Here is a 22,606-nt window from a genome sequence, read left to right as displayed (position 1 = left end):
CAACATATCACAACATAGGTTCCTAATCAATCACTTTGTCTATTTATCGTAAGGTTCTTTGATACACTGTAAAAAAGTTTGCAGTTTTATATATATCAAAGTTAAAGATAAGAAGGACCTAACATGTAAGAAGAAAAGGAAGAATCATAAAGAATAATTGAAAAATATCTCAAAAACACAATGTCAGGTTCTATAAGTCAACATAAAACATAGAAACAAGTGATTGATGTCATATTACTTAGAAATAACAAATAAAATTATGACAATCTGAGAAGTAATGAAATATATTTCATCGTGAATAAACTGGGGAGTCACTGCAATCAGCGAGGATCCTTCACCTTGAAGGAGCCTTGAGCCACCCCTAGACCTGTCTCAGGCATCACCAAGGCTTCCCGGTTCAGAGGAACCCTTTCCTACTACGGAGGTCTGGAGTCAGTGGTGAGCACAAAGATCGGAAAACTGGATGTGGGAGGAGAACCCAGGGTCCAGCAGCTCCTCCCAAAGTTGGAATATGCAGACAGAAACCCTCTCCCCCGCTGGCTCTAGAGTGATGCAGGCTGTCCATGGGGAGAGCTGTCTTTGGCTGTACTGTTCATCTCTGAAGGCCCACACTGATACACTCTGTTCATGGGAGTCTATGGTACCTAGGAATCCCATCAGTGGGTCCAAGTGTGAGCAGAAAAATCTAGGGGTGCCCAGGAGAAAAAATAGGATAGAGCTTTCATGACACAAGAGAGGTCATTTTAACCCTAACTCTTTTCTGGGATCTCAGTGCTAGTAGCTCCACCTTCCCCAAACTTGTCTTACAGGTCTTCCCAGAACATGTCAGAATTAAAAAGAAATGCAAAACAAACAAACAAACAAAAAACAGAACTCATGTCAGTAGTTAAGAATTTTAAGGAGATAAAGGGTATGAAAAACTTGACAGTCTCTTCCAGAACAGGACGGAGCCTAACCACATTAGAGACAACAAATCAGTGGTGAAACACCCAGTGCTGATTCAAAGGAAACTAGGCCCTGCATTCCTTATCCCAAATTAGGACTAAAATCCTCCCAGTTTACACTGGCTCTGAGAGCAGGTCCCCAGCTTGTTCTCCCTGTAGGACAGGTACCTCTGTTTCTTTCATTCCTGAACAAATGCAACTATTTATCTTTTATCCGTACTTGATTGTTCCAAAATTCAGAAAATGCCATTATTCTTATACTTTTATGGCAATATATTTATTAACATAAGTTTGATAAGATTCTATTTTCCTTATAACAAGATATAATTGGAAACATTGGCTATATTACCAAGATGTTGACTAGAATGTCATGTTTGAAAGAGATGTGCGTATGTACACATATATCTATACATACATAATCAGGTATGACTAGACAGATCTAAGGAACTAACATTGACTTTATGGATCCAATAAAGCCTCTTGGAAATATGAGTCAGGCACCTTCTTACAGTTTCCATCCTCTTTACTCCGTGAATCAAGAAAGTCATGTCCTAGCAGGTGCAGGAATCTTGGGTTTTTAGATACCTCAAGAACAATTTACTCAACTCTAGAGGTGTTGTAGGTTAGGTCTGATGGCAAGTATGTGACACAAGTTTTCACTTGACTCCTATCCTGGAGGAGCTGTTAAACATTTACCCAAAGGTATCTTATAAAAGACCCTGTCAAGCAGGTTTCAAAGAGCCTGTATGATTAACTGTCATGCTTCCTGCAAATATGTGAATAATCAGAAAATTTTTGAAACTACACATATTTGGTAAATCAATTAATGTTTAATCAGCTATATTTAGTAGAAACGAGGGTGATTGTTGAGAAAGAAAATGTGCTTCAATGAAACTCCCAAGTAAATATTTGTATCCAATTCTGTTCATTAAAACCTCAACTGGATCATGTTTTTCTCTAGCTTCTAAAAAACCCTGACTATAAGGGTCCGGGTGAGATGGTGAAAAAGTAGGGTCCCAAGGTACCTGTCCCCACCAACTTACCTAGATAACTTTCAAATCATCTTGAAAACCTACATATTTGGCATGAGATTTAAAGTGAGAACAGCTGGAATGCTTCAATGAGAACGGTTCGCGCTTCTACCAAGGTAGGAAGATGGAAAAAAATAAACAAAAAAGCATCCAGTGTGGGAGGGGCCCTCATGAGGACCCAGGCTAAAGCCGGGCGGTGAGTGCCTCCAGGACAGGAAAGCCCAGTCCCAGAGAAGTAGGAACTTTACCAATCTTCCCTGATGGAAAGGCGCTGGCAGGGAACTCGGGCAGGACCCCAGGAGGGGCAGTGGAGCCCCAGGTTCCCGGGGTCACTAACGGCGGAGGTACCCCCCGGGAGAGAGCGCGCCACACCCCATGGGCTGAGCTCCCTGAGGACCTGGAGCGTGCACCTGGCAGAGCCCTGGGAGCAGCTCAAGTGGCAGCTCAGGCTGTGGCTCTGCACAGAGGGGCATGCACGACTCAGGAGTGCAATTCCAGCAGCTCAGGCCCCGGAGCCCAAGGCACCAGGGGACACATCCCAGGATCCAGGGATCTCCCCGGGACATGTGGAGGCAAGGAGGACACAGGACAGCAAGGACACTCCTGCTGCCAGGAGGCCCCGAGCTGTGCAGATCAGTGACAACTGCCTCTGGAGCATCCAGGCCCCTGCAGACTGGGAGACTGTGGTAGTTACTGTGGGAGCTGACTCTAGGGCTGGAGAGCTGGCCGCCACCACTGCTGTTCTTCCTTGTGTCACCTTCCTTGTGGCTGGGAATGAGCAGGTCCACCAGGGAGCAGGGGCCTCACAGGATAAACAGCTTCCACAGAACCCTGCATCTGGCAGGGGTGGGGCAGCTCCCCCAGGTGCACACACCTGAGAATAAGCACAGCAGCTTCCCCCCCCCCAAAGAACAGCTGGAAGAATGGGGAAGACCAAGTTCTTGACCAAGCATCACAGGAGAGCTCCAGGGGAAGTCAAGGGACTTACAGTATATAGAATCAGAGGATGCCTTTCCTTTTGTTTGGTTTGTTTTCCCAACCCTTTCCCCCCTTTTTCCATCCTTTTCCCAGTACAACTTGTTTTTAGCCACTCTGCACTGAGCAAAATGACTAGGAGGAAAAACTCACCATGAAAGGAATAATCAGAGAGTCCTCTCTCCCACAGAGTTAGAGAATTTGGATTACAATTCCATGTAATCCTCCCATCATCTGTCCCTTCCTGTCTTCATCTTCTGAGACAGGGAGGGCTTGTGCACAAGAATGAGACCCCAGCCCACTGACCCCTCCCTGGTCCAAGATCAGGTCCCTCTGCCAGAGGATATGAGGGAGGTGGGCAGGGGAGGGCTGTGTGTGGCCCCAGAACATGGGGATTTCCAGGCTGTGAGCCCTGAGCAGAGAGCATAGGCAGTGCCAGGTGGCAGGTCCCAGCTCAGATTAACTCAGATTCCTAGGAAAAGGACCCAAGTGCCCCCTGGTGCATGATGCCAGACATATCCTCATCTAATTGGTGACTAGAAATCATTAGAGATAAGTTCTATCTTTCCACCTCTTTGTCTCCTGTTTTCTCCATTAAGGACTCTCCAGCTGTCCCCTTAAGGGACCTCCCATTACCTCAATGTAGACTTTATGCTCTACTCAGACTCCTCAGGTAAGTCCAACATTGGTGCTCTCAGGTCCTCATCAGTCAGGACAGAGCTGGTGTCTCTACCAAACTATATTTAAGTCATGATCAAGTCCAGAGGAGTTAAAGCGGGGCAAGATGGTGGAAGAGTAGGATCTCCAATTCATCTGTCCTCAACAACTTACCTAGAAAACTCTCAAATCATCCTGAAAACCGATGAATTCAACCTGAGATTTAAGGAGAGAACAGCTGGAATGCTAGAGTGAGAAGAGTTTGCGCTTCTATCAAAGACAACTTGTTTTTAGCCACTCTACACTGAGCAAAATGAATAGAAGGAAGAACACACCACAAAAGAAAGAATCAGAAACAGTATGACTCTCAAAGAGTAACAGAATTTGGATTATAATTCAATATCAGAAAGCCAATTCAGAAGCACAATTATAAAGCCACTGGTGGCTCTAGAAAAAAGCATAAAGGACTCAACAGACTTCATGACTGCAGAATTTAGATCTAATCAGGCCAAAATTAAAAATAAATTTCATGAGATGTAATCCAAAATGGAGGTCCTAACGATGAGGGTTAATGAGGTAGAAGAACAAGTGAGTGACATAGAAGACAAGGTGATGGCAAGGAAGGAAGCTGAGGAAAAAAGAGAAAAACAATTAAAAGACCATGAGGAAAGGTTAAGGGAAATAAATGACAGCCTCAGGAAGAAAATATCTATATTTAATTGGGGTTCAGAGGGCGCCGAAAGGGACAGAGGACCAGAAAGCATATTTGAACAAATAATAGCTGAGAACTTCCCTAACTTAGGAAGGGAAACAGGCATTCAGATCCAGGAAATAGAGGGATCCCCCCTAAAATCAATAAAAACTGTTCAACACACTGATATTTACTAGTGAGACTTGAAAATTCCAAAGAAAAGAAAAGATCCTTAAAGCAGCAATAGACAAGATATCCCTAACATTTATGCAGAGAAGTATTTGGTTAACAGCAGACCTCTCCACAGAGACCTGACAGGCCAAAAAGGGCTGGAGGGAGATACTAAGGGTCCTAAATGAGAAGAGCCTGCAGCCAAGAATACTTTGTCCAGTAAGGCTCTCATTCACAATAGAAGGAGAGATAAAGAGCTTCCAAGATAGGCAGAACGTGAAAGAATATGTGGCCACCAAATCAGCTCTGCAAGAAATATTAAGGGGGACTCTGTAAAAGAAAGAGGAAGTCAAAGGAAACAATCCACACAAACAGGAATTGAATAAGTATTATGATGACACTAAATTCATATCTTTCAATAGTAACTCTGAACGTGAATGGGCTTAATGATCCCATCAAAAGATGCAGGGTTTCAGACTGGATAAAAAATCAAGACCCACCTAGTTGCTGTCTATAAGACACTCATTTTAGACCTAATTACACCTACAGCCTGAAAAATAAAAGGTTGAGGAACCATTTACCATTCAAAGGGTCCTCAAAAGAAAGCAGGGGTAGCCATCCTCATATCAGATAAATAAAAATTTATCCCAAGACTGTATAAGAGATGAAGAGGGACACTATATCCTACTTAAATGATCTATCCAATGAGAAGTCCTAACAATCATCAATATTTATGCCCTGAATGTGGGAGCTGCCAAGTATATCAATCAATTATTAACCAAAGTTAAGACATACTTAGATAATAATACACTTATACTTGGGAGACGTGAACACGGCCCTTTCCAGAAACAGTAGATCTTCTAAGCACAACATCTCCAAAAAAAACCAAGAGCTTTGAAATATACACTAGACCAGATGGATTTCACAGATATTAACAGAACTTTACATCCAACTGAATACACATTCTTCTCAAGTGCACATGGAACTTTCTTCAGAATAGACCACATACTGGGTCCCAAATCAGGTCATAACCAATACCAAAATATTGGGATCATCGCCTGCACATTTTCAGGCCATAATGCTGTGAAACTAGAATGAAACCACAAGAACTTTGGAAGGATTTTAAACATGTGGAGGTTAAGGACCATCCTCCTAAAAGATGAAAGGATAAACCAGGAAATTAGAGAAGGATTAAAAAGATTCATGGAAACTAATGAGAATGAAGACACAACCATTCAGAATCTTTGGGAAAGAAGTCAAACTCTCCCTCTTCACTGGTGACATGATACAGAACATAGAAAGCCCAAAAGACTCCATGCCAAGATTGCTGGAACTCATAAAGCAATTCTACAGTGTGGCAGGATACAAAATCAGGACACAGAAATCAGTGGCACTTCTATACACTAACAATGAGACTGAAGAAAGAGAAATGAAGGAGTCAATTCCACCTACATGGCACCAAAAGCATGAGGTACCTAGGAATAAACCTAACCAAAGAGGTCAAGGATGTATACACTAAGTACAGAACATTTCTAAAAGAAATGGAGGAAGACACAAAGCGATGGGAAAATATTCCATAATCATGGATTGGAAGAAATAATATTGTGAAAATGTCAATGCTACCCAGGACAATGTACACATTTAATGCAATCCCTATCAAAATAAAATGGACTTTCTTCAGAGAGTTGGAAAAAATCATCTTAAGATTTGTGTGGAATCAGAAAAGATCCTGAAGAGCCAGGGGAATATTCAAAAAAGAAAACCACATCTGAGGTCATCTCAATGCCATATTTCAGGTTGTACTACAAAGCTGTGGTCATCAAGACAGTTTAGTACTGGCAAAAAAAAAAACAAAACAAAACAGACACATAATTCAAAGGAAGAGAATAGACAATCCAGAAATGGCCCCTCAACTTTATGGTCAACTAATATTTGACAAAGGAGGAAAGACTATCCACTGGAAAAAGGACTGTATGTACAATAAATGCGGCTGGAAAAATTGGACATCCACATGCAGAAGAATGAAACTAGACCATTCTCTTACACCATACACAAAGAAAAACTCAAAATGGATGAAAGATCTAAATGTGAGACAAGATTCCATCAAAATCCTAGAGGAGAACACAGGCAACACCCTTCTTCAACTTGGCCACTGCAACTTCTTGCAAGATACATCCATGAAGGCACGGGAAACAAAAGCAAAAATAAACTACTGGGACTTCATCAAGATAAGAAGCTTCTGCACAGCAAAAGAAACAGTCCACAAAACTAAAAGACAACCTGCAGAATGGTAGAAGATATTTGCAAATGAGGTATCAGATAAAGGGCTAGTTTCCAAGATCTAAAAAGAACTTATTAAAATCAATAGCAAAGAAACAAACAATCCATTTATGAAATGGGCAAAAGACATGAACAGAAATCTCACAGAGGAAGACACAGACATGGCCAACAAGCACATGAGAAAATGACCCGCATCGCTGGCCATCAGGGAAATACATACAAATCAAAACCACAATGAGATACCACCTCACACCAGTGAGAATGGGGAAAATTAACAAGGCAGGAAACCACAAATGTTAGAGAGGATGTGGAGAAAGGGGAACCCTCCTGCACTGTTGGTGGGAATGGGAAATGGTGCAGCCACTCTGGAAAACTGTGTGGAGGTTCCTCAAAGGGTTAAAAATAGATCTGCCCTGCAACCCAGCAATTGCACTTCTGGGGATTTACCCCAAAGATACAGATGCAGTGAAACGCCGGGACACCTGCACCCCGATGTTTATAGCAGCAATGGCCACGATAGCCAAACTGTGGAAGGAGCCTCGGTGTCCATCGAAAGATGAATGGATCAAGAAGATGGGGTTTATGTATACAATGGAATATTACTCAGCCATTAGAAACGACAAATACTCACCATTTGCTTCAACATGATGGAACTGGAGGGTATTATGCTGAGTGAAATAAGTCAATTGGAGAAGGACAAACATTATATGGTCTCATACTTTTGGGGAATATAAATAATAGTGAAAGGGAATAGAAGGGAAGGGAGAAGAAATGTGTGGGAAATATCAGTAAGGGAGACAGAACATGACTACTAACTCTGGGAAACAAATTAGGGGTGGTGGAAGGCGAGGTAGGCAGGGGGTGGGGGTGACTGGGTGATGGGCACTGAGGGGGGCACTTGGCGGGATGAGCACTGGGTGTTATGCTATACATTGGCAAATTGAACTTCAATTAAAATTTTTTTTAAAAAATGTCCAGAGCAATTATGTGTGTCCCTAGACCCCTTCTGTGAAAGACTTGGTGTACTTTTTTCTTCTGTGACATCTCTGTTTTCCAGATCTCTCCTTGCTCTGAGGGTCCCCATGAGTCTTGAGCAGCATGACAACATCACAACCCTGTTTTCATAGAATCAACGTACTTATCACCCTCAGGCCCACACTAGAGCCCAAAGATCCTCTGGAGCTGATCTGCCTACAAGGACCGACTCACTTTTGGGTCCCTGCACATCAGTCTCATCCCAGGAGAGCAGGTGTTCAGGGAATGTCATGGCCTCCCTGATGACAGGAACACTGTTATACTGAGTGTCACAGGTATTACTTGTTGATGGGGATTATGATTCTTGGAGATTGTAATAGGGGAGACCCTGATATCTGGAGTGAGAGGGAAGCCTGGAAACTGCAGAGACAAACTCTATGAGAGAATGGGAGAGAGGGGTGTCAGAAACTCGTACACACACACACATATACCTAGAATGAGAAAAATCTCCATGTCCACTCACTATACCTATCCTTCAGAAGCCAAGCATGAGGACACAGGTCCACTGTCCCTCTTATGCCTTCTCCACCCTCTTGGGTTATTTCCTTCCAAACGCATCCTCACAGTAGGCTTCCTATAAGACACCAGGGTCCTGGAGTTTGGAGCCAAAGAAGGCCAGATCTGGAATGTCATTTCCAAAAGCAGGATGGAATTGACACAAGGACGATTAATTTGGAGCAGATCAAGTTTGATAATACATCCTGTGAAAAGGAAGATTGAGTCTTGTGCAGTGGGAGATGTCTGTCCATTTTCACCCTGCAGACGCAAGTCTCACAGCTGAAGGGGATCCAGGTCTCAGGAAGCACAGCACAGAGGGGACCACATAGTCCCTTTTCCTACCCCTCCACTTAACAGACATATCTCACTGTGCTCAGGATCCCCTGGGGCCTTCTGCCCTTGAGAGACCATTTGTAAAAGAGCTAATGAATGTGACTTCATGGATATAGGGAAAGTGTGTGGCTGAGTCAATGCCCTGATGGGTTTAGAAACAAACATTCTCAAAAACAAGAAAAATAGTTGGTGTTAGGAAGCCCAGGTGGATCAGCGGTTTACTGCTGCCTTCAGCCCATGGCCTGAACCTGGAAGCTGGGATCCAGTCCCACATCTTGCTCCCTACATGGAGTCTGCTTCTCCTTCTGCTTCTCTCTCTCTCTCTCTTTCTCTGTCTCTCTCTCTCTCTTGAAGAAATAGATAATTTAAAAAAATAGTTGATATGTGTGAAAATAAAAATCCACTCTCTCCTGTGCCAATTATATCAACACTGACCTTCTTTGGGGTCCCAGTGATGCTGAAGGTGAAAAATTAAATACACCAGTAGTTCCTATGTGCCAACCCTCAACACCTGAACGAACATCCATGTGTGGGAAATAAAATAGTATCATTGCCATATTACAGAGATTGCCCCAGACTGGTGGGGTGTGCGAACTACATCTGGGGATGAGATGAAGAATCAGATGAAGAAGGGATTCCATGTCGGTCCAAGTTCTGCTACTTCTGCCTAGAGATGGACCCTGGAAACCAGAAATGACACCAAGAGCATTGTCATTTTTTTCTGAAATCTTCACGTGGACACAGAGTTCAGAACTGAAGAGCCAGAGACACAAGTCTCACAGCTGAAGGGTCTCCAGGTCTCAGGAAGCACAGCACAATAGGGACCACACATTCGCCTTTTCTTGCTCCCCCAACTTCACCGATATACCTCACTGTGCCTGGGGTCCACTGGGGACTCCCTGGGGTGCCCTTGAGGGGACATTTGTAAAGGAGCTTATGACTGTGATTTCATGGAAGGAGGGAAAGTGTGTGGCTGAGTGAGTGTCCTGATGATTTTCAAAGCAAATATTCTCCAAAACAAGAAAAATTGTGTATGTGAAAATATAAATCCACTGTCTCCCGTGCTGACTATGTCAACAATGACCTTCCGTGGGGCCCCAGTGATGATGAAGGTGAAAAATTGAATACACCAGTAGCTCCTATGTGCCAACCCTCAAAGCCTGAAAGAACATCCATTTGTGGGAAATACTATAATGTCATTGCCATATTACAGAGATTGACCAGGCTGGTGGCGTGTGTGAACTACATCGAGGATGAGATCAGGAGTCAGATGGTGAACGGATTCCATGTTGGTCCACATTCTGCTACTTCTCCTTAGAGATGGACCATAGAGACTGGAAACGACACCAAGAGCATTGTCACTTTTCTCTGAATTCCTTTTTTTTTTCTTTTTTTTTTCTTTTTTTCTCTGAATTCCTGATGTGGACACAGAGTTCAGACCTGAAGAGCCAGAGACACTGGAGCCTGAAGCACAAGGGAAAGGAGAGAAGAGGAGGGTGGGAGTGGAGATGTTGTCAGGGAGTCTGAAGAGGCTGTGACTATTTATCAGTTGGTTCAGAGGGAGGGGAAATTGTGTCTGTGATCAAGGTGGGTGTTAACATACGGTCTATGGTTGTGTCCTCAGTCACACAAGAGTCACATTTTATGGCATGAGATATGGGTATGAGCTTGACTGTCTAGGCCCCATTTTCTGTTGAGACACCTTATTGTGAGATCTTAAAAACTACCATTCAGTATGCCCCTGGTTCCCGGCTCCTGAAAACCCCATCTATTCCTAAGTGACAAGAGCACTGGGAGCATCTTTGTTTGAATGAAGGGACTCTGTATGGGCTCCCGGGTGGCTTCCAGATGGGGCTGGTCCCTAGAGAAATCAAGAGCTGGTCAGAGGCTGGCAAAATTCACTTGCCTAGCCCCATCCTTGTGAGAGAGGAAATGAGCTCCAGCAGGGTGAACACAACCATGCCAGGAGTGTGATGCATCCCAACTTCACAGGCAGAGAAGCTCCTACACATAAGTCACTCCCAGGTTTAGTCCTAGGTGTCTCTTCACCTGGCTGTTCACCTATCTCATTTATCAGGTCCTTTAATGGACTGGCAAACAGATGAAAGAATTTCCCAGAGTTCTGTGAGCTGCTCTAGCAAGTTAATCGAATCTGAGGAGGGAATCATGAGAACCTGAGGAAGGAGTCATGAGAACTCCTTATTCCTACCCAAGCTGGACAGAAGGTAGGGGTAAGCTATTCCTTCCTGTTGGCATCAAAGAAGGTAGCCGTGTCCAGGGACTGAGCTCTGATCCTGTGCTTCTGACACAGTCTCCAGACAGAGAAATTAAGTGTTACATTGACATACGTTGTAGAACACCCAGTTGAGACTACATCCCACAGAATTGCTTGTTTCAGAGAGAAGAAGAAAAGAAAGAAAGAAAAAAAACAAAAGCCTAAAAAACATAGGATTTAAGACAATAGTATGATATGTAAAACATTTAGTGTGTGTAGTCAAGGAGAGACAAGAGGAGGAAGTCCAAGATTTTTGTATTAAAAGTCTTTGTTGGGATGCCTGGGTGGCTCAGTGGATGACCTTCTGCCTTTGGCTCAGGGCATGATCCTTGGGTCCTTGGACCCAGTCCCACATCGGGCTCCCTGCAGGGACTCTGCTTCTCCCTCTGCCTGTGTCCTGCCTCTCTTTCCGTGTTTCTTATGAATAAATAAATAAAATATTTTACCAAAGTATTTTTTCTAATTTTACACAGACCTTGGAGTATTTGTAGCTGGGCTCTCTTCCTTCACCTGATTGTGCACCCGGGACACCTGTGGTGCCTCAGTCAACATCAGAATCTGTGCGTCACTCCTCCCTCCTCAGGGACAGTTGTCCCAACACAGTACTCTTCCTGAAAGGACACTCACAGAAGCTACTCAATAAAAGAGGCTCAGATACAAAGCCTGTGGACCCAAGGTTTATTGTCTCACATCCTCACTATCTGAGAAACTATAAGTCATGAAGCCATGAGCTGTATCCACAGCATTTGAAAAAGACAGTTTCCTCCTCCTTAAAAAACATTCTCCATTTGACATCCAAACCAAAGCATCCCAGTAATAGTCCTAGTCCTCAACCACCACTGATAGACTAGTTGTCAGGTGGCAGCACAACAATGAGCAGGAGCCCTGCATTGGCCGAGGTTTCTTTGGATCCAGAGATGTGGTGTCTATTAGAGGGGAACCTCAGCAGATACCAGGCAGGGCTCCCTGCCTCTGCGGGAGCCGTTATAAGGAACAGCTCCCAACACTGATGCCCCTGCTCAGGGTGCAGGTGATTCTGGCTGTAGTACCTGGAAACGCAGCGAAGGGGGTGCTGGGTAGCAGAGGCTGGAACAGGGTACCTACAAACACAGACATGCATGAGTGATAGGGCATTTTTGCCAGAAGGTTCTCAGTCATAGGGGCTGATAACGTCTTGGAAGCTCCCTCAGAAGTCAGAATTTGTCCCTACCTAACCAAAGAGACAGGAACAGGAGGAGAACAGGTATCTAGGCCATGTTGCTGAAGACCCTGCCACCACAGTGGGACTGGCCTGTCCCAGGAGTGTCATATCTCACTGCTGACCCAGAGAAATGAAAGTGCTTATTCTGCAACTTTGCACCTTCTGCCCTACTCTCAGACTCCACCTAATTAGTGATTCAGGAGCAGAGGTAGGACCTGAGGACAAGAAGGCTGAGAACAGGCTCTGCTCACAGTGGGAAACAGGGATGGGTGGAGGAAGCAGCTGTGGAAACCCCCACAGGACCCTGCCCAGGAGCCTCTTCCAGGCCCGGAAGGCACCAGGCTGCTGGGGTCTCAGCCTCTGCCCAGCCCTGAGGTCCGGGGACTTCCCCAGCTAGGAGGGACCCCCTGCAGGGCCCAGGAGATGCACAGTTCTGCCTGCCGGTTACATGTCCTACTCAGGGTCCTCAGGGTAGTGAGGTTAACATCCAGAGCTGTGTCACCAGCACTCACCTGTGACCTGAAATACTGTGTGAAGCAGCCTATGGGGTCTGACACAAGGAACATGGATACACTGTCTGTGGTTGAGAGCTTCCCACATGGAGGGAAGAGTCATCTAGCTATAATCACCCCTGTGACTGTGGGAATGTCTACAAAATATAAGTCATGCAAAAGACTGAGCCTATCCCACCTGTGGGACATTTCGGGAGCTCCTCAGAGGAGTGCCTTTCAAGTTCATCTCAAGAGAGGAGTAACCGTGTCCTGCACAAAGAGTCATAGAAGAGAAAATCAAAGCAGGGCCTAAAGATCCGGAAACCAGGATGGAAGGCAGTGATTTCACAGAAGCACCAGCACCTGGTGACATTTAGGTCACCTCCCCGGTGAGATCCCCTCATTTGGGGATCTCCTCCCTGGATGGGAGGGCAGAGAGAACAGGGCAGGACTGAAGATACCAAGTTGTCAGGGCAGAGCAACTTAGACAGGAACACGTCAGGTGGGGATGCAAGCAACTGTGCTCCCAGGAGCCACTCAGGGCTGTGCAGCAGGAGGAAGGCTGGGAGAGAAGGGGGAAGAGGACCGTGTGAACCCAGATCTCTGCTATGACAGGCCCTTCAGAGGGTGCTGCTGTCACTGCAGGGGAGCCTCAGGTAGGGAGAGGCTTCTCTGTGCATGAAGGAGTAGAAGATCTGGGGAAGGAGCACAAAAACTGAATTCCTAGCTCAGAAATGGGGGCCCCAGACCTTGAGCAGCAGGAGCAGTGCCCATGGCCTGAGGCTGGTGTGCAGGCCTGGTGAGCAGGCCCCAGGGTGGGTGTGGCCGGGCAGGGGGGACAGGATCCTGGGACAGACCCAGAACCCCCTCCTGGGGCACAGCAGGGGCAGAGGAGTCTTGGAGGCAGTGTCCCTCGGACCCACGGGAATGTTCACGCAAGGCAGAGGGGAGTGAGCATGTGTAAGGGGGATGTTGGCAGACCTTCAGACCCCAGGGGGAGGAGGAATCAGGGAGGAGCATGTGCTGAATGTCCAAGGTCAGGCTGCAGTGCCTGGGACAGTGGGCACAATGAAGTGGGGATGGAGACAAACCCCAACCTCTGCACCCACCTGCACATCCCCAGGACCCCTGCCACAGGGAGGCAGAGCTGGGGGCTCTCTCTCCTCCCTTCAGCCTCTGGGAGGAGGAGAATATATCCTGGTCAACACTCCACCCCAAATTTCTCTCCTTGATTTCGGTCATGGAGGGGCCCTGGAGGATTCCCCTGAACTGTGGGGGCCTGGGGCTGACAGCAAGTGGGACCTGGACCTTGACACACGTAGGAGCTGTCTTCCAGGTGCCAGTACCCCGTGGACCCCAGGGGAAGACCCCCAGTCCCCTTCTGCCCCAGCCCTGGTCCCCCCTGACTGATGAGGGGACAGGAACCCAGAGCAGAGACCCCTGCCTCTAGTGCTCTGGGTCCCGACCCCTTGTGCATGGAGGACAGGCCACACTCAGGTCACACCCAGCCTTCCTGAGGCTGCACCACATGACCCCAAATGGCTCAGAGTCCCCTGCTGTGGCTCCTCCCTGGGACTGTCTCCAACAGTCCCCACTGCTCCACTGCTTCTCCAGGATCAGAGTGAGGCTCAGGGTCAGCACAATCCCCAGAGCAGGGAGCACATGGACAAAGACAAGGATGCTGCCTCCATGGACTCCAGTGGGGGTCCTTGAAGCCTGGTCTCTCTCTGTCTCTCTCTGTGTCTGTCTCTCACCCCAGCCTCTTCCTCTGTTAGCTGAGCCTCTGCCCACACTCCTGGTGGGGAGGCCACAGGCTCGCTCTGTCTCTATGATGACCTCTGTCTGTGGCCCCAGGTGTGTGCTATAATTACAGGTTTATAGATGAGCAAGCCTTACTTTTCAAAGTTTCCTTTGTTGTAGCTGAAGGACCTCCTGCAGTCATCATCAGAAACACAAGGCAGATCCAACCTTGACATTGGTTATGGAGAGGCAGAGACCCTCACAACACAGGACATTCTCTTCCTGAAGGCACAACACTGGGTCCCACCCTCTGTGACCATGGAGGTCGTGGTTCAATTCTAGGCACGGCTCTGACACATGACAATGACATGCTCTGCCATCTGGACTAAGGGGCTCATGTGAAGTTTCTTTGCTCCCTTTTCTAACTGCCTGTTCAAACTCCCTCAGGTCCCTTCCTTCCTGTCCTCCCCCTATCAAGGACACGGGGTCACAGGCCCTGGAGCAGTGGAGGGATGATGTCACCCTGTCAGCTCTGTCATGGATCCTAGACTCCTAGATGACCTTCTCTGCCTGCATGAAGGTGCTGCGGCTCTGGGGTCCTGTTTACTGAGCTGTGACAACACAGCAGTGTGGTGCAGCCGCCTTCACAGTGCTGTGTATGAGAGTGACATCACCAGGAATGCAGTCACCTCACATACTCACCCTCCTCCTTCCTCCACCTGCTGTCAATCACTGGCCTCCTTACCACCTCTAGATTCCCGCCTCTTCCAAAATACAATGAGATTCCAGTGATGTGGAGTGTAGCCTGTGGTATGTTCTTCTTCCCGAAGAAATGTGCAGGTAATTCTCATGCATAATTTTGGACTTGAGAACTTATTTTCTTTAAATATTGACTAATATCACCCTCTACGAATATACAACATGTTTGAGAACATTTTCTTTCTTTTTTTTTTTGATAAAAACAAGCCTTTTTTATTTCATAAAGTGTTTTCCTATCTCAAATGCCTTTCATCATCCTGGCAGCCCTGTTGCCATGAAGGAAATGGAAACCCAAGGAAACCCAAGGAAGCCAAGGGAATACTGGGTGGAGACTCTCACTCTAAACCCACCCAGCCACCTTTCCATCACTGGCTTTATACCAATCAAGGAAAAGTCACCCATGTTGTCACATAATTGGAACTGTGAGTAGGTAGAGCTGATAACGAAGAGTGTCTCTTCTACTTCTTCACATTCCCTGTACCCACCATACCTTCCCTGGTGGCAAGATAACCCGACAGGCCATGTCCCAAGTCAGGGAGAACATGACAGGCATGAAGTGGGACACAAAAGGCTTATGGCAGCCACCCTCTTCTTTGCTGAGGATATAAACCTGCAAGAGAGAGAACAAGGGTGAAGCTATGCTTGGTTGGAAAGACTGCCTCTGCATGGGGCAGTTTGACTCGGCACTGCCCATCCTCATTGGGAGCCCTCCCTCACTGTGCCTCCACCTTCTGGTGGGGCTGGATGGGTCATGGCTTATCCAACTCTACTTACTTGAGGACATTTTCATTACATCAAGTCTGATCATTTTATAAACAGCTGGTATAAAAAATCAGTGTGTAAATTTTTTATTGCTTTCAGGGGTGCTGATTATGAATAAAGTTTCCATAAGCAAGCACATGGGTGTTTTTCTCTGGAAAGCTTTTTTTTATACCTTTTATTATTTTGATTGTGGCATTGATTTATGTGTTTCATGCAATCATCAAATGATAAGGAAAACTAGTCATTTGTTTGAGGTGAGGAAATAATGATCCTAGTTGCAAAGAGAGCTGACATGTGCATCAACAGAGCAGGGACCAGGTTGAAGGACCATCATAGCTTCACAGCCTAAGGGTGTTTCATTTATTGAGAAATCAGAACAAGATGAGTGAATGTACACTGCCTAGAAGAACCTGTCCCAGCTCATGAGGACAGAACTTTCTCTTTCCTTTGAGACCCTCTGTGTAAAATGGGGCTACTGAGAGTGATTCTGAGGTCAGAGACGTGAAGGAGTCTCCATTCCCAGGAGGGTCCCCAAGATGCAACTGGGCTCATGGCATCAACTGAAGAATCAGCAGAATCCCAGGGGTTCCTAAGCAGGCAGCTGTTGGGGTGCTCACTCACTTTGCAGATGGGTAAGTAGGTTTTTGTCTCACTTCCCCACAGGCCTGGAGTACTGAGAGCACTGAGACTGCTGTCATATGTTGAGCAGTAATAATAAGCCTCGTCCTCAGCCTGGAGCACAGAGATGGTCAGGGTGGCTATGCTGCCTGACTTGGAGCCAGAGAATTGATCGAGGACCCCCGAGGGTCAGTTACTATTACCATAGATGACGGTTCTGGGGCCTGTTCTCGGGAGCTGTTAGTACCAGCCCACATATTTTGTACGGATGTTGGAGCTGCTTCCAGCGCAAGAGATGGTGACTATCTGGCCCAGGGACCTGGACACTGAGGCCGGTTGAGTCAGCACAGACTGGGCCCAGGACCCTGCTAGGGGAGAGACACAGAGAGGGTGATGCTGGGTCCTGTATACAACAGGAGGGAACAGAACCCCACATGTCCTCCCAGGTCTCCTCCCCCTGTCCCATATCCACTCACCTGTGCAGTGAGCGAGGAGGGTGAGGAGGAGAGGGGACCATCCCACGGTGGAGGGAGGTCATCCTTGATCCTGGTTCTGTGGTCCCACAGCTGAGAGGAGCCTCTCCTCCTCTCTCCCTTCCCCTCTTCATCCTCTGAGAGAGGGAGGGTCCCTTCCATGCAAATGAGACCCCAGTTCTCTGACTCTCCTGGCCCTGGGTCAGGTCCCTCTGCCTGAGGATGTCAGGGAGGTGGGCAGGGGAGGGGCTGTTTGGGGCTGGGGTGTGGTTAGGGAGGTCCCAGCTGTGAGCCCTGAGAAGAGGCCAATCAGTGCCAGGTGGTGTTCCCAGCTCTGATCAAGCCTGACCCCTCAGAAATAAGCCTCAATCGACTTCTGGCATCCTGACACCACCTCACCCTGCATGACATGGGGATCAGTTGGCCATGTGACTCAGGTCCTGTCTCCGGAGCTCTATCCACTCTCCTCCTATGATCAGGACGTGTGTCCATGCACGTGGTCTCCTACCTTGCAACGTAGATTTTAGGCTTCACTTTAATTTCTTGGTGTGGGGGACTCCTGGGTGCCGACTGGTTAAGCATCTGTCTTTGCCTCAGGGCATGATCTTGGAGTCCTGGGATCAAGTCCCACATCCGGCTCCCTGCAGGGAGCCTGATGCTCCATCTCCCTATTTCTCTGCTTCTCTGTGTGAGTGTTACTGCCACAGCTCACTTGGCTTTTCATGGGCCATTTAGGATGGAGGTGGTGTCTGTAGACCAACTGCTCATCCAGAGGAGTGAAAGGTCCCCTTGTACAAGTGGCCTTTTCTGCACAAGATACTGAGACCTTCCTTATATATGATCCCCCTGATTGCAGCCATCCCCTTCTCTGAGTTTCCTGAAATCCTGAAGACCCAGGGAGTGGATTCTCCAGGTTGTAGGTGGAAGCCCTCGTGTGCATTCCTGGAAAGATTATACACTGAACATCACTGTCATCTCTCACTGTTTTCTCCTGTTTAAAACATAAGTTCTCCCCATCCTGTGGACAGGGACTTCCTCCTAGGATCTGTCCTCCCAGCACATGGTCAAAAGACTGCAGGAGCCCGGGCAGGTGAGGTTGTGTGTGCCGCTGACATCAGAGCATAGGGGGCAAACCTGCTGGAAGGTCTTGTCAGACAGGAGTGACTGCTGAAGTTGCTCTGACAGAGACCAAGGGACAGAGTTATGTGTGAGTCGCCCCTCAGTCAACTGGGCATTTAAAAGGGATGTGGGCTCCTTCACACAAAATGCCTCTCAGGGATATTGATTTAAACTCAGTGACAAAGTAACTGTGAGACTTCAGGTGGAATCACTATGCACCTTTCCCAGATCTGTGCTTAGTGCAGAGAGAATATGGATGAAAAGTCTGGTTAAGGAATTGGATGCAACAACAACTGTAAAGGAAGGCCTTCTGTTCTTGCTTGAAAAGGAGTCTACAGCCTTTTAATGAAATCAACTTTCTGTTTTTTGGTCATAGCTGTACTATTTTGGTTTTTTTCTACAAGCAGGAAAGTCCAAAGTGATGGCTAAGGAAACTCAGGGAGAGCCTATGCCTCCAAATTTCAGAGGCGTGTCAGCCATGGAGTCACCAAACACGCACAGAGCTTCTAGGGCAGAGCAATCTGAGGTCAGACTTGACTCTGGGGTGGACACAGCTGTAGTCCTTCTGCCTGGTAACCATCATATTCAGGACATATCTATTGCTCACTCAGCCACCCTGAGCCATAGGCAAGGAGCCCGAGAAGAAGCACCGTCCAAGCCATGGTGAGGACCCTCACAGATTGCAGCTTATTCAGGCTCCTGGGATGGAATTGGGTGTCCCTGGACCTTTTAATGTCTCCTGTCCTATGAGGTTAAGAAGGCACTTCATGCAAATCAGCTTCCTCTCTCTCTCTGCCCTAGAGACACCAACATGTCCCCTGGGAGACTTTGAAATGAGCAGACTCTGGGACCTTACACACATAAGTGACTGCATGGTGACCTTAGACACAGGGTATCAGGAGGACATCCTTCAGCAAATGACCAGCATACTGTCTCTAGTGACCTCTGTCCCAAGCTTCTACTATGGAAAGCTTGAGAGCTGAATGAGGAGATGGACGTGTTCTCACCCCCTGGCCTCATATCTACTTCACCTCAAATCTAACCCATCCCTGGAACATTTTCTTCCCTCCCCAGTGACATTCCCTCTTCTGTCTTGGAGGGTCTTAACGGTGCCTCTTCCAGCAGTGAGGACACTGGGAATCTCAGAGCCCCTGTGACAGAGGTAGGGGTAATGGTCTCCTCTCAGTTAATCATGGACCCTGTTGCAGTAGTCCCCGGGGAGCTGAACAGGGATGTCTCTTTATCAGAAATGAGCATGACATTGTGTGAACAAGTGATGCTTATGGAGCATTTTGAACTCCATTCCCCTTTGTGTTCTGCTGATGATTGTATTGCATGATTGTTCTGTCCATCTATCATTCCATGGAAATAATGTTTGGACAGGTTACTCCATGACGTAGTAGAGGACGAATTATGAGGCCTGTGTGATTCAGAGCTGACAGCTCTTGTGGCTTCAAGGCCTTAGGTGCAGGAAAATAACCCACAGGGAGGACCCTGCTTGCTCTAGGGTGCAGGGGCCAGTGATAGATTTCCCTAGTCTTCCTGTCCCAGACCCTGACTCCCAGGAGCAGCCCACTCGCGCCCCCTGCTGGCCTCAGACACCATGTCCCCCAGCCTGTATCAACCTTCCCAGTCCTCCTGGAAGGGCCTCTGAGCTTTGCAGTTGGACCTGTTCTGTCACCACCCAGGACAGTACAATGAGCAGGTCAGCTCTGTGGGGTTGAGCCATTCATTTTTCCAGGGCATCAATGCCCTCATTTAGACAGCTAACTGGAATAATTATGTCTCAGTATGTTTCAAGATTTCCTGACACTGGAGTTTGCATAGGCCTTGTCCCTGGCATCATTATTGGGATTTAATGCACTTGAAGTGAGCTCAAGATTTATTTTTTTTAATTTTTTATTTATTTATGATAGTCACACACACACAGAGAGAGAGAGAGAGAGAGAGAGGCAGAGACACAGGCAGAGGGAGAAGCAGGCTCCATACACTAGGAGCCCGACATGGGATTCGTTCCCGGGTCCCCAGGATCGCGCCCTGGGCCAAAGGCAGGTGCCAAACCACTGCGCCACCCAGGGATCCCGAGCTCAATATTTAAAGTCTGTAGAGCAGCCCATTGGTTCAACCTGGGTAATATTTCTACTTGAGGTACCCTTATAAGCTGATTTACTTGGTTTTTGTTGTTGTTGGCAGGATCTCCTGTTAGGTTAACCAGCCCTCATGTGCATGTCTTGGCTTTTATCCCTATTCTTGCAATGAGAGTCATGCATTCAGGGATGACATGTCCTTTGCTCTTGGTTACTTCTGTGGCTTCTTATTTATTCTTGGATATGACCCTTACAACAATTATTTTGTAAGGACTTGTTGATACGTTTAAGATGTTTTTTGTCTACTTGTTTAATTTTGCTCAGTACAAAGGTTGATATTAAATAACCTTGCTCTAAATGGTCTATAAAATTGATATGCAGAGCCTTGTTGGCTCAGTAGGTTAAGTTTCTGCCTTCAGATCAGATCATGATCCCAGAAATCCAGGATAGAGCCCTGCATTGGGCTCGTTGCTCAGTAGGGAGTCTGCTTCTCCCTCTCCCTCTGATCCTCTCCCTGCTCCTCCTCTCTCACTCACTCATTTTCTCAAATAAATTAATAAAATCTTTTACAAGAATTGATATGATACCAATGTACCCTCAGTTTGGCTGCCACTTACTTCCTGAAGGGATAACTGATAATACTGTCTTAGATTTGCTCTAGTATTTTATATACACACACTTACATCCGTACACACACCTACACAACACATATATATTACATAACACAATGTTGTTTTTTATGTAGTTCCATTGCTCCTCATAAAACATAATCACTGAATTTTTTAAAATAGTTTTTAAAGATTTCATTTATTTATTCATGAAAAAGAAACAGAGAGGCAGAGACACAGGCAGAGGGAGAAGAGGTTCCAGCAGGCGGCCCGATGTGGGACTGGATCCCAGGACACCAAGGATCAAGTCCTGGGCTGAAGGCAGGCGCTAACTCGCTGTGCCTCCTAGGGATCCACTAATCACTGAGTTTTGACAAGCATTAGGATTCTTGACAAGCTTAGGATGCTCTCATTTTGATTCATAGTTCATCATTTATTCATAGGTTAATTTACCATAATTTCACGACTTTTCCACAATGAAATATTCAAGTTGGTTTCAATTATTTGTTATTTTAACATGTTTTAACTAGATGTACCTGTATACTTTATCTTGGAGTGTATTAGCTAGATAATTTTCATTAGAGTTGATTTCAAAAATTTGTAACGGTGATGCAGGTCATATATATATTTAATATTTTTAAAAAAGTACTTAAAATTTATGTTCCAAAATTGATTTACCAATTCATACTCTCATCATCACAGTATGAGATTTCCTATTTCAGCAGACAATTTCAGTGGATAAAGTCAAACTTAATATCTTCCAATTTTATATTGAGAAATAACTTCATTGTTTAGTTGTAATCCATTATTAGTGACACTTCCTAGATCTATAAATTGGTTTTTAGATTATATTATATTTCTAGGGCTGCCATAATAAAGCACCACAAAATAAGTGGCTTAAAACAATAAAAAAGGCATTTGTGCTGTTCATACACAACTCCACAGTCTGTAGGGAGGGGCCATGATCTCTTTGGTACCTGCAGAGTAGTCCTTCATGCCTCTCCATAACTGTAAGAAATTTGAGGACAATTTTTGGGGTTCCCTGTCTGCAGCTGCAGAACCACAATCTCTGTCTCCACCCTCCCAAGGATCCCTCCTTGTCTCCATCTGACTGTCATTTTACAAGTACAGAAATCCAACGAATTAGGAGGTCACCCCACCCCCTTCATCACCACATCTGTACGAATTACATCTGCAGCACCCTTTTCCATAATAGGTCATATTCTTAAGGCCTGAGGTCTACAATTTCAACATATATTCTTTGGTAGGATACAATTTAAATGAGGATATTAGGAAAGATGAATCATTTCCAAAAAGGCTTATAATAATCACTATGTTTTATTTATTATTGATTGATTGATTGATTGATTGATTTACAAGTTTATATTTATTCATCCAAGGGAGACACACAGAGAGAGGCATGGGCACAGGCTCTGGGAAAAACAGGCTCCATGAAGAGAGCCTGACATGGGACTCCATCCCAGGAATCCAGGATCAAACCCAGGGCCAAACTCAGGAGTTCAACTTCTGAGCGAAGCACGCGTCCTTTTTTTTTTTTTAAAGATTATTATTAGTATTTTTAAATATGTAATGCAGTTGCATTGCACTGAAATACAACCCAATAAAGTGAACATTAAGAAAATACAAAATGAGGAATTTTCCATTTTTTTAAAATTTTTATTTATTTATGATAGTCACACACAGAGAGAGAGAGAGAGAGGCAGAGACATAGGCAGAGGGAGAAGCAGGCTCCATGCACCGGAAGCCCGACGTGGGATTCGATCCCGTGTCTCCAGGATCTCGCCCTGGGCCAAAGGCAGGCACTAAACCGCTGCGCCACCCAGGGATCCTGGAATTT

The 22,606-nt window shown here is 46.1% G+C and overlaps 1 pseudogene; it reads right to left on the bottom strand.

The window, feature by feature from the left end:
- LOC119869147 overlaps nt 1–15,834 on the bottom strand; it is a 35,820-nt pseudogene extending 19,986 nt beyond the window's left edge.
- Between the last annotated feature and the right edge of the window lie 6,772 nt (nt 15,835–22,606).

The sequence above is a fragment of the Canis lupus genome, chromosome 26 (assembly GCF_011100685.1).
Source record: "Canis lupus familiaris isolate Mischka breed German Shepherd chromosome 26, alternate assembly UU_Cfam_GSD_1.0, whole genome shotgun sequence".
In the NCBI taxonomy this organism is placed as follows: Eukaryota; Metazoa; Chordata; class Mammalia; order Carnivora; family Canidae; genus Canis; species Canis lupus.
Note: the sequence above shows the minus strand (reverse complement) of the source record. Positions and strands in the feature narration are given on the sequence as shown.